This window comes from Pempheris klunzingeri, chromosome 11, assembly GCF_042242105.1.
Source record: "Pempheris klunzingeri isolate RE-2024b chromosome 11, fPemKlu1.hap1, whole genome shotgun sequence".
Taxonomy (NCBI): Eukaryota; Metazoa; Chordata; class Actinopteri; order Acropomatiformes; family Pempheridae; genus Pempheris; species Pempheris klunzingeri.
Window position 1 is genome coordinate 6,968,555 of NC_092022.1, and position 12,281 is coordinate 6,980,835.

Genomic DNA, 12,281 nt, shown 5'->3' on the forward strand with positions numbered 1-12,281 from the left:
ATAAGGACTCTACAGGTTTGAGTGTGAGTGAGAATGGGGTTTGATAAGACCGGATGACATTTGGTGGAGCGCTTGGCGTTTCCTCTACTTTTTTTTTTTGTCTCTTTCTCTTGATTTGTGTGCATGAAGGAATATGAGGAATGAACTAAACAACAACAAGAAGCCCAGCAAGAAAATCTAATTTGCTAACTGCGTCTCAGACATCTGCTACATGTACCCTTAAGGGGAAGTCTCTTTGGAGAAATTGTGTATTTGTGAGAGATTTTTGAGAAATATAAAAAGATGAAGAGGTTACTCAAGTTTGATGTACCTGAGAGCATGTGAGGTTAACAATAAGGAGATCGATGGAAGTCAGCTTAGCAGAGTTTCAAAGTGTGGAAGAGGTGAGAAGAGTATGAGAAAAGGATGACAAGAAAAAAAGCATGTGTGATGCTTTGTGTGGATTTTATGAGAAAAACGTGACATTGCATATCGCAGAAGGGGTATACACGTGTGTGGAGGACCAGATATGATAAATATTCAAGGACACTTCTATCAGTGTGAGATAATGGACAGTAATTATTAGGTTTCTCATACTAAATTTTCACATCAGTCACCATGTGGCCAGTTTATGGGATATGCTATTGTAAGCCACTGGTTTAAAGCAGATATTCTACTTTGAGCATGCCAACGACAGTTTTGCTGGATGGAAAAAGAGCTGTGTGGTTATGAGCAATGATCGGTATCACAGTACCACCCACACTGTTTGATTGACAGGTGATCTGGGTTAAGTGCAGTCCAAGTTGCCATAGCGACTTTTTAAAATGAAAGAAAATCTATTTAGTAGGGAAACAAGGAAGCACACATGGCACCAATAGTTCCTTAATGTGATGTGTTTCCTTATGAAATATGGCAGTGAGGGTATTGTGAGCAGCATTTCCAAGGAAAATAGCACATTTCCAGGAATTTCATGGCATCGGCCTTTTGTTGACCATCCATTATGCTGACTGCACATTGAATTTCATTTTAAGCTGTTTGAGGCTATGATTACCATGCAAGAATATAGCTTAATCTATTTTATTGCCATCCAATGGGCATAGTTCTCTGAGAAATAGTATCTTGGATATTTTCTTTCAATTATGAAAAATTTACTTGGTTTTAGATGTATTTTTTAGTTTATTTGTTTGCGTTTTCAAGCTTTAGCTTTGAGATAAAGGCTTCCTAAAAGCCTTACAGGAATCTTTGTTGTCAATGATCAAAGCCTTAGAATTGGAATAAGGAAAAAACGAGAGCAGCATTGTGGCTTTGAAGGTTCGTGCTGTGTTTGTATTCTGTCAGAAAGATTTAATGGAGCAGCGCTGGTTTGGGAGTGTGTGTGACCTGGTACCCTATTTACCCTGCTTTTATACTAGCCTCAGTGGTGACGGGACAGGCATGTACATATTCATTTTGCACGAGTGAGTGAAGTGAAGGAGTGAGTTCCTCATCAGGTGAATGAAGCAAATGACTTAGCAAATGAGTTAGTGAGTGAATGACAACACGATTGAGGGAGTGTGTGAGCACAAATGGTTGGGTGACCGAGTGACTACTTTTATGTGCTATTATAATGATATGAATGAGTGAACGAGTGAGTGAGTGAGAACCGAGTGAATGAATGATAAGGATAATGGGATAAGGTTGAGTAAGTAAGCTTGATAAGTTGAGTAGATGAGTAAGTGAGTGAGTAAACAAGTGAGTTTAAACATTACAAAGTGATCAAATGTGAATTTGGGTGGCTGAGTTGATGAGTGATTACAAGAGAAAGAAACTGACTAAATAAGAGCATGAGCGACTGGATGAGTGGGTGAGCAAGCAATGGAGAGCAAGTTAGAGACTGAAAGAGAAAGCTGAATGAATGAACAAGTGCACGAGTGACTAAATTAATTTGCAAATGACTGAATAAATGAGTGAGTTAGTTAAACATTAGAGTGAAATATCATATGTGAGTGAATGAGTGATCAATTAACTGATAGAATAAACAAGCGAGTGAGTGAATAAAAGCGATTGAGAGACAGAGAGTGAATGAATGAGTGAGTGAAAAGGTAAGCAGTTAAGTGGGTGGGTGAGCAAATGAAACAGTAAATGAAAGAGTGAGTGAGCGAATGAGTGAACTAGAGATTAATTAAGTATGTGTGTGTGTGTGTGTGTGTGTGTGTGTGTGTGTGTGTGTGTGTGTGTGTGTGCGCGCCAACCTTTGTCTCCATCTGCCTCTTCCAATGTGCATTCAGCTCAGCTGAACCAGGCGTGTAGATTCATTTCCAATTTTCTTGCTGTTTCTCTCTCATTCTGAAACTATTTTACTCTCTCTCTCTCTCTCTCCCTCCCTCTCTCTCTCTCCATTGCTCCAGGATATGACAGTTATGAGATTATAATGAAACAACAGTCAGCTAGAGTCAGGCTCGGAGCAAAGCTGTCACTTTCATTGTGCACTGTGTGTTATCTGTGACTACCCGTCCCTCCTCAACGCATCACTTTCTTCCCCTCCTTTATTCTTCCCGTCCTTGCTGTATGTATAGATGAATACTTCTCAGTCATTTTAATTCCTTGAATTTTTCTCTCCTTCCTCACCATCCGTTTTTCCATTTGTTTCTTTCCCCGTCTTCCTCTCTTTTGTCCTTGTGTCCACCTCCTCAGTCTTCACCCTGTTTATTTTTTTCCATCCTTCTCTCCTCCCTTTCTTCTCAATAGCTCAATACGTCCCTGTAATCCTCTCATAACTCTCATGGGCTGTTTCTCTTCCATGGCACATTCTTTCCTCTGCTCCTCCTTCTTCCTTCTCTCTGCTTTCTTCTCTGTTTATTTCCTCTGTGTGTGTGTGTGTGTGTGTATGTGTTCTGAAGTGCCTGAATGTGTTGTGTGTACGAACAGTGTCTTCTTGTTGAAGACAGTTTTCTGTGTGTACGTGCTTGTGCATGATTTCTGTTTGCACATAGTAGTCCTGTGCACATATGTATGTGTGGGTTAAGTGTGTGTGTGTGTGTGTGTGTGTGTACTCTCAGGTGACTCAAAACATTGCACTTGAGAGTGTATTCATGTCTTTTCAATGAATAATATCATGCCAGAGGGCGCCGGGACTACCCTCCTCTCTTTTTCTGCCTGTCTTGCTTTCTTACTTCATCAGTCTTTTACGTTTTCTTTTCTACCATTCTTTCTTTCTCCCCCATTTCATTCCCTTTTCCTATCCTCTATATCTCTTCCTCTCCCCTTCTCCATATGACTCTTAGTTCCACACTATTGATCCTCAGGATAATTCCCACGTTTATGGTGCACTGAGATTAAACGGTGCATCCATCCATCCATGCATGTTTAAGCGCACAGATCTACAATTACACACATTCAGCTGGCTTTTGGGGTCAACTGGTTGAGGCAAGTAGCTTGGCACACAGAGCAGCATCAGCTCAAGGTGCCCTTTAGCAAAGCAACCCCCAACTGCTCCCGTGGCCAGCAGCAAAGACTGTGGTTGTACTGGCGAACTCCCAGTTGTGAATGTGTGGAGCAGTTTGAATGTCAAGCAGGGCTTTGCTGGAAAAGAAAACATGTGTCTAACTAGACTTCCCTGGATACATGAAGGTTGGAACAAAGACTCAGTGGTGTGTTAGAAAGACTTTGTTCAACCAGCCCTTTTTAACAGCACACATGTTGACATGTTGACGGCAGGAAAAGTTATAAATGATAAAAATGAATGATATCTTGATTCCATTTAGCTGCCTCAGTTTCAGGGTCCTGGTGTTGTGCATGCTGGCTCACTGTCACACTGTCATGACTTACTGAGACACTTGGATGGAGCACAGCCATTGTTAATGTTATTCGTAAAACCTGTGCTTTTCCTGCTGTGACAAGTCCAACTGCATGCTGAGAAAAAGACATTTGTCTCAGTTTGAGACACCATACCTCATGAAAAAGGATTGTTTCTGTGGCAGTAGCTAAATCATCATTGCTATACTTGCTACAAAGCTCTGTCACAGTAGGTTTCATGCTAATTAGCAACATCTGTCAACCCCCACTATAACATGTCCACCGGTTAATTTGGGCACAAATAGAATTTAACCTGCTTGGATCTCTACTTTCTCGCGTTGCTTTGAATATTTTCAAACAGTATAGAAGTGCAGATCGTCAGACCCCTTTCATAACTGACAAATACTCTTATTTGGTCGCCATCCTAGTATGGTCCACCTGTGTAGCACTGTTTCTGATCACGATAACATGATCTAAATGTGTGCATAGGTAGTGTACAACAATGGGCTTATCAGAAGCTTTTTTGTTATAAACAGTTGTCTGTTGCAGCTTGAAGTGAGGTTGATAAGATCTGAACCAAGCAATAAATGTGCTGTTGAAATAAGACAATGAAAGTAGTTAGAAATCTCGATGAGTTGGTGATTATAATTTTTTCATTGTAAGCAATGCCTCTCTAATTATGCAGTACTTCCATCTGTTGTTATAAAAAATATTTTAAAATTTGCTTTTCGGAGCTCTAAAGATTGAAGACTTGATAATGGCAAGGTAAAATAACACCTTTGTGTTCACTATAGCATTATGTAAGACTACCAGTTCATTTGTACATAGTCACTGACCCACAAGATATCTATGTGAGCTGTAGCCCTCAGCGGTTCTGTAGTACTACACATTCTGTGGATAAGTAGGGTACTGTTACAGTATGCCATTACTTGTTATGACTGTGACCTATTACATGTATTTCTATACATATAATATAAATAAGGCTAAAACCAAGGATGTTAAACACAAAATGTGTAGCACATACAGATTTGTAAATTTGTCATTTGTGTTGGTGAATAGAAGAGCGAGCGAACTCAACATGCACCGCTCTTCTTGCCCATGCTGATTTGAGTTTAGCAGCCTATGTTTGTGCTGGGGGTTGTGGGAGTCTAGATGATAACGGAGATGCATCGCCAATGCATTTACACACTGGTTTAGTCTATGTGGTTGCTAACTGTCACACAGGTCAGTGCACCATGAATACACATACAGTACATACAGGTCATTGCACTGATGTTCACTAGAACTTTACCCATGAGGAAAGAATACACTGATGCTGCATGAATAAGGCAGCTGGAGTACAGTGTTTTTTTTATTTTTTTTATGGCATACTTAGTATCATTTCTGTAATTCTACAATCAATCTATTGCCTTTCAACAGATTCCACCTATTTATTGTCTACAGTGAAGAAAGAAAATAGCAAAACAAAAGACAAGTGAACACAGACAGTGAATGTCATGGGCCAGTTTTAATGTCAAGCTGAGATGAAAACTTGGTTTACCCTCTGAACCCCCAGGAAGCCCCACAGGCTTAGTTTCACCACCAAAACAAAGTGGTTTAGCCCTTTGAAAGGCAGTGAGTGTGTGTGTGTGTGTATGTGTGTCTTTACCACCCGTCCCCCTCTTGCTCTGTATTGATTTAACAAGTTAGATCGGAGAGCCTGTCGCAGCTTGAATTGGAGAGGTATAATTCCTCTCTGTTCTAACCAGAGGTAATAATACAAATGAAGTTATTTAGAGGTTTTAAAGGGCCAGTGCACCATGGTAAGCACTCTATAGGCTGCCTATTGTTTACTGTGATGTATCTTAGAAACCCAATGTATGCTTTACTAGATTAAAAAAACGACTTTCTGAAAATGTATACAACTACCTCCATATTTAAATGATTATCATGTCTTGCTTCTCTCTCTATGGCTGCTGGCTGTTCACCGAGCCTTCCAGTGAGGCCTCTTGGAACAACTAAATACACTTTTTCCTTCTGATTCGTGGTTGGACGACGCGTTGTACAAACTTATTGTCTTCTAGCATAACCTGATCCTTACTACTTCAGCTGGCTGTACATGAAAGGTGTTGTGTTTTGCTAAACCATAAATATTTACCTTAAACGCACATTTTTCGTCATAGAAAAATTAAGTGAAACATGAAAAAATGTACAGGATGGGCTCAAACCCACAACATCATGAACACAATTAGCAACCACCACGACTTAGATGTACCGTGCGTACTGTCCAACCGCAATGTACAGCCACATTACAGAGAAACCTTTACCAGCCAATTAGACTCCATTAGACAAACTCTCTACATCTTTGGCCTGACAGGGGCACGATGCATCTACCCCCTCATCAGCAGCTAAATGGCTCAGGCTGACCAGAGAAGGTCATGGAGTCTGACACAGTTTCCTTTCTCCTCAGAGGGACGGAGAGCCAGATGGCAGGTTTCTCTACTAGATAGTTAGCAACCCGTAACCATGACATCATCGCTGGGACCGGACCTGTGAACTCAGCTGTTTTTTTTGACCAATATATGTCCTCTTTTTCATAACTGCATATTTTAAAGAACTTAAATTAGCAGTTAGCTGTGTTGTAATAGCAGATATTGAGCAGCAAGGTGGCTGTATGTGATTATACTGTTTTATATAGTTTAACTAGTGTTTCTGACAGATCCAGAGTTTGTTTAAAGCTTTCTGTGTAGGGACATTAATCGGATAGTCTGCAGTGGTTTTTCTCTGACTGAAGGCTGGAGATATTAGGTGGTGGATGGGTTGGGGGCAGGGGCATGTCTGTCTCACACTAAAACACCATCACAGTTGTAGTGCTTGTCAATCTAGGCTTGTGTTGAAAGGAAAGTGGGCTGCTCCCGCGGCTTAAGTAAATGGTTTCTGTTATTTCAAGCAAATGGATCAAAGAATTAACAATGTATTATAGAGTGGAATCAGATTGACAGTTAGTCCCATGTACTGATAAGGTGTCCATTTCCCAGCTTTTGCTTATCCTGGATTTGTTATATTTGCACTTTCGTTTCTTTTACTGTGAATGTCAAGTTCCTTTGCATCCATACAGCCATGTGCATCCTCATCTGGGAGCTGCCCTCTACAAACGCAGTCCATTTGGTATGAGCCTTTTTTTTGGGATAACAGTGTGGTTTGAGTGACAAGGAATGACTGCTGGGAAATAGTGATAAATAAGGTAACATTATGCGCTGGGGAATGCCGTGACAGTTAAAATTCAGGCATGGTGGGCTGTCATGAGTGAACATTTTGACAAAAGTTTTCAGGGAGTTGAGAGCATGACAAATTCATGGTCCTTGCTGAGAGTTTTGCAGTTGTTCTGCAAGCCTCTGCTCCTGAAATCTGCTTCTCACACCTTTTTCGGGTCACATATTTTTTCTGGGTACACTGTGAAAAATGTGCCCACTTATAGCCTTCAAATAATGCTACCTTTTTTGTACTGGAGACAAACGGTGACTCTTGTGAAATATGTGATTGTCTGGTGAATAGCTTGACTTACATTAACTTTTGAGGCAGCAAACTGCTGTAGATTAATCTCTCAAATTGTGACAGTGAATTAAATTGTCCTGCCTCAAAACCTTTGAGATTTTCTCCAGTATGTTTCCAGGTTGAGGGTTTTTTCTCACACACAGCCTCTGTTGTTCTGCATTTAAAAAACAAAACATAACTTATGACTCCCCAGTTGCCCAAGAAGCATAACACAAAGTTCTCCACACTACTCTTCTGTAGCTTGATGGAAAAAGCCATGAAACTCGCTGTAAATATCACTTAGTTGTGTTATGCAGGCTGAATATGCTGTTTGCTCTGATAGGATATTCAGCTTGCATAATGCATTAATGTTAGGGAAAAGTTCAAGTGAAATGTTCAAACTCTTGGCAGCAGAAATTTACAGTTTCTTTACAAACTACTTTAAAATGAGCTGGAATACTTTAGTGAATGTCTACGATTAAGAAGTGTTGATTTAACAATGTGGAGAAAGTTTATGTATCTTTTCCCCCCTCGGTTTTTATGCTCCAGCACCTTGAACAATGTTTTTGTACTTTGTCCGTGTCTTTTTAATTTGGAAGGCTGACATTTATCCATTACATTGTTTCCTATTAGCTGCTTGAAACACGCATGGCTGGATGTGATTTAAAAAATACCACAAACTGGGTAAAACCTAGACAGAGACAGCGGAACTAAATGAGGAGAAAAACTACCTCTGCAACACACTATTGTGCAATAAGCCATCAAGACACAAGGACTATATTCACATTTTAATGGTGATAATCTAGCAATAATCACCTACCATTCTAAGATAAAGAATAAAAAGATAAGATAAAAAAAAGATATAAAATGCATTAGAAACTCAAATGCATCACAGACTCAAAGAGCCAATGGCTGAATGGCAAATGGTGCTCATACACAGCATTTTAATGATTTGTTTGTGCTGGTCTGAGGCTAAATGAAGATGGGTTTAGTCCAAATCAGCCACCAGGGAGGAGTGAGAGTCCAGTGCAGGGAAAATGAGGAAAGATCATAAACAGACTGGAACCTCCATGCTATGTTTAGCATTGTGTCATCAATAAATCATTCCCACATTAGCTTTACAATGTTACCATGATTACTGTAAACAAACAGCATCATTGCAGAGAGGGAAGCTGGACAGTATTCCTGCCTGTGTGCTGCATTTTAAGCACCAGACTTGATTAGTCTTTTATAATGTTCTCTATACGACATTCAGAACGTTAATATAGCATTAAACATCTATTTTCTATGTGAAAATACAGTGGAGCTGGTGTCCTGAGCAAAGAATGTCGCACTCACTGAGTGTATTGTTGCAATCGAAGATTTTCTCTATCCTATGTTTTGGTTGTCAACGTGTCCACATGTGCATGTTAGTGCATGTGAGTCCATGAATTGTCAGTGAGAAAACTGTAATGCAGCAAAATTGAGTCCAAACACGAGTCAGAGCTGCTGCTCAGCGACAGACTCAGCTAAGCTACTGAGCTAAGACAGTAACACGAAAGCTAGAAGAGGTTTTCAGTTGTGTACAGAACGAACGAGAGACACAGCCACATGGCCGCAGGGGGTGGGGAGGGAGTGAGACGCTCCACTGTTTTGATCTGAAATGCTGTAGGCTGTAACGCACAAGAACACCAAGAATAAACTCTTCAGGTAAATCAGGGTTTATTTGACATGTAAAAAGGTTGACTTAGTCTGCTCCATGTCAAAGTATCTTCTAAAGTATTGCTGCTGTGAATTGGTAGTTAAGTACTGTGGACAGTGTTGATGTTTGCCGTCTCTTTCAGTCTGCTGTGATTGATTTAGTCAAATCTTACCGTCCTTGGGTACCTTTCAGATCGTATTTCTTTTCATTCGCATTGGTGTGTTTCGGATTGGGTCCAACATTTCTGACCCTTGACGACCTCTAATGCGGAAACAATAGTGTCCGGAGATTTCTGCTGTGATAACAACCTTTCACATGCTCTTCTGTGTCTACTTTAGATCTCTGATTTGGTAATAAGTGATGAAAACCTGGACTGATGCAGCAGCCACACCCAGAAGATTTTCCATCAGTGCTTTATCGGTTTAGTTTTCTATCTGCTTTTCCTTTTGCTATGTGGGGTTGGTCATGGCTGGGAAAAATGGGTGCTTGTGTTGTTGTATTAATGTAGTGGTTTCATTCGTTTTGTTGGAAATGATCTAGAAAGAATTAAAAAAAACATGACTTGTATGGACGGAGAGCAGATTGTAGCAAACAAAGCGCCATTAGTGTTGATGTCCTTAGACACACTCCTCTTGCAAAGATTAATTTCTCAGTTTCTGCTAAAGCTTTACCATTTTAACATGGTTTTCACAATTACAAACGTTAAAAATGTTATGACCACTAATAATTGTAATCAAGACATCATTCGGTAGGTTGCACTCTCTCTAAGTGTGTTTGAGTAATTGGCACATAAACATGTTAGCATCTCAGGAGTCCTTTTTGCTGCTCGTACTGTACCTAGCAGACATTACTGCTGCACTATTACACTGCCCCACAGGAGCAATTGTTTGGAAAATTTAAATTTGGGATCTTTTCAGGTTGACAGAAGGCTCTGGCATTAATAGGAGCGATGAAAGCTGCTACAGACACACCCTGCCTCAGGTGCTGGAGTTACTGCAGAGATTTACAAGAGAGTTCAGCCCATAATGTTGTGCTCCAAAATACCAAATTATTTAACTCAAAAACAACACTTGCCTCACCACACACAAGGTGGAGCCCTGTTTACAATGCCTGTGGACAAAAAGCCTTGCTTTAGAAAATAGAAGTGTTGCTGTGCCTTTTTCTACAGAAATGTCATGTCTCTGTGGTTGTACTTCTGAGGGAAAAGACAAACCACAGCAGCACCACAACACAAAAACAAAAGACAGTTGCAAGATGAAGAATGGCCACTGCTGCTACACACGGCAGCTAACCGCTGTCACGTCTGCCTGTCACAGAGGTCATAGTATGGCTTTGTGTCCCACTGTGGATTTGTTGATAAGTACAATAGACAAGAGGGTGTGTGTGAATGTGATATGGGCTAAAAGTGCGAGAGAGCTCTCTGAGTACAATGTGTGTGCAAGTTAAGTGTATCTGGTTTAATGTAAAGGATTAGTGCCTCTGTTGTAAAAGGGTGGTTTAAACCATTATGCTGCTGCTGCTGCTGCTGCTGCTGCTGCTGCTGCTGCTGCTGCTGCTGTGTGTGTGTGTGTGTGTGTGTGTGTGTGTGTCGCTTTTTTTTTACCCTGTTCTACTTTGCACTGAGTATAATGAGTGCTCAGACCTCAGGGGTAGAAAGGCTTTAAAAAACAAACAGAGCGCAGAAATCAGCTGTCAAGCCAGTGCCTGGTGTGTGTGTGTGTTTGTGGATGTGTGTGTGTATGTGTGTGTGTGTGTGTGTGTGTGTGTGTGTGTGTGTGTGTGCTTTGTAATGAAGCATTCACAATATTGTTAACGCTTCTATTATTTCACAGGCATTAATGTATGGCCTGCCTCTCTCTATCTATCCATTTATTCACTTATGTGTACTTATTCGTATGCAAGTGTCACTTCGGCTGTTCATACCTTCACTCTCTCTTGGGGAGTTGCAGTCATTATTTTCAGGTGACTGTGCATCAGACTGTCCTTTGTGTGCTCAGCTAACAACTTCAGACGGTTTATGTGTGCTTAAAAAGGGCAGCATTTGTTCAGCGGCTACTGTACCTATTTATTTTCCTGCCCAACGGGCGGCTTGCGCAGCCGAAAGCATAAAACTCTGTGCACTTTTTGTTACGCAGCGTTTCGAAAGCTCAACCTGCTCGTGTATTTCATTAGGACTTTTCGAGGACGGTGAGCACACAGAGGAGAGACAGGAAAAGGCCAAACAAAGGGATGTGAAAACACAGTGTGAAATGGGATTTAAACTCATGTGATTGTGAGTACATGGACTGTGAGCTAATGGGCTGCGGGCACCATGACTGAGTTTCGTGTGTTTCAGAGTAGCAGCATACGGCTTTTGTTCAGACTAAATCCAATTTTACTGTTTTTGAGTTTTCCATGCTAGTTGTAATATATCACCCCTTTTGGGCTTTTCTGCCTTTTAATCCCAAACCCTCGTAGTACCAAGAGTGCAGACAGTTTGAGACTCTTAACCATGGCAGTGTCAACGCCATGTGTGGATGTCTGAAACATGTGGGATTTTGAACCGCTCACCCCGGCAGTGTTGTGCTTTTATAGTCTGAGCCTCACAGAGCCACTATGAATAATAAAAGAAAAATTAGTATTTGCTGAGAACATACCCCATGATCCCCATTCAAAACCAATTTTAAACTGACATGAATGCCTGTTAGTAAGATATGTTTAGATGTGATTAATTCATGTAAACTTAATTAATGGATATTTTAGATTTTCCTCTCACAATAACAGTTGGAGTAAATTGAATACAGGACATGTTTGATTGCTATTTATTCCTGAGCTACAGCTTGCACTTAATTTAACAGCAAGTCCTCAGAGGTCTCATGCCTGATATCTGGTAAATAACCAAACCATATCTCACTAATTGTCACAGCATACTGCTACTAAACAAGAAATGTACTTCACCAGTTTGTACTAACAGACAGCGATACAGTAAACTGTTGAAAGCTGCAGCCAATCAAACTTCACAAGAGAAAGCTAAATGTCTGTCAAATCTTCACCATGCTGCAGTTTGTTTTAATTGTTTCAACCTGTTTGCAGCTCCCCTGTTTTCGTCCTCAATGGACTGCAGGACATTCAAAAATCAAATGTTTTTTGAGCCTTTTTTAATTAGCCAAAACCTGCAAATGGGGACACAGCTTTTGTCTATCAACAGACATTTGTGTGGCTGACGTGTCCCCAAGCAAAGACACCAAGCAGCTTTTTTTTAAGAACATCCCCTTTAATTTCAAAGCATCTGTGAGTTTGGTGAGGCACAAGGAAGAAAAGAATTAATTTTTAGCCACTGCAAAGCTTTTTCTTA

The 12,281-nt window shown here is 40.6% G+C and overlaps 1 protein-coding gene across 1 annotated transcript in view; it reads left to right on the forward strand.

Moving 5' to 3' along the window:
• celsr3 (cadherin, EGF LAG seven-pass G-type receptor 3) overlaps positions 1–12,281 on the forward strand; it is a 101,483-nt gene that overhangs the window by 5,901 nt on the left and 83,301 nt on the right. The gene's annotated exons all lie outside the window — the stretch shown is intronic.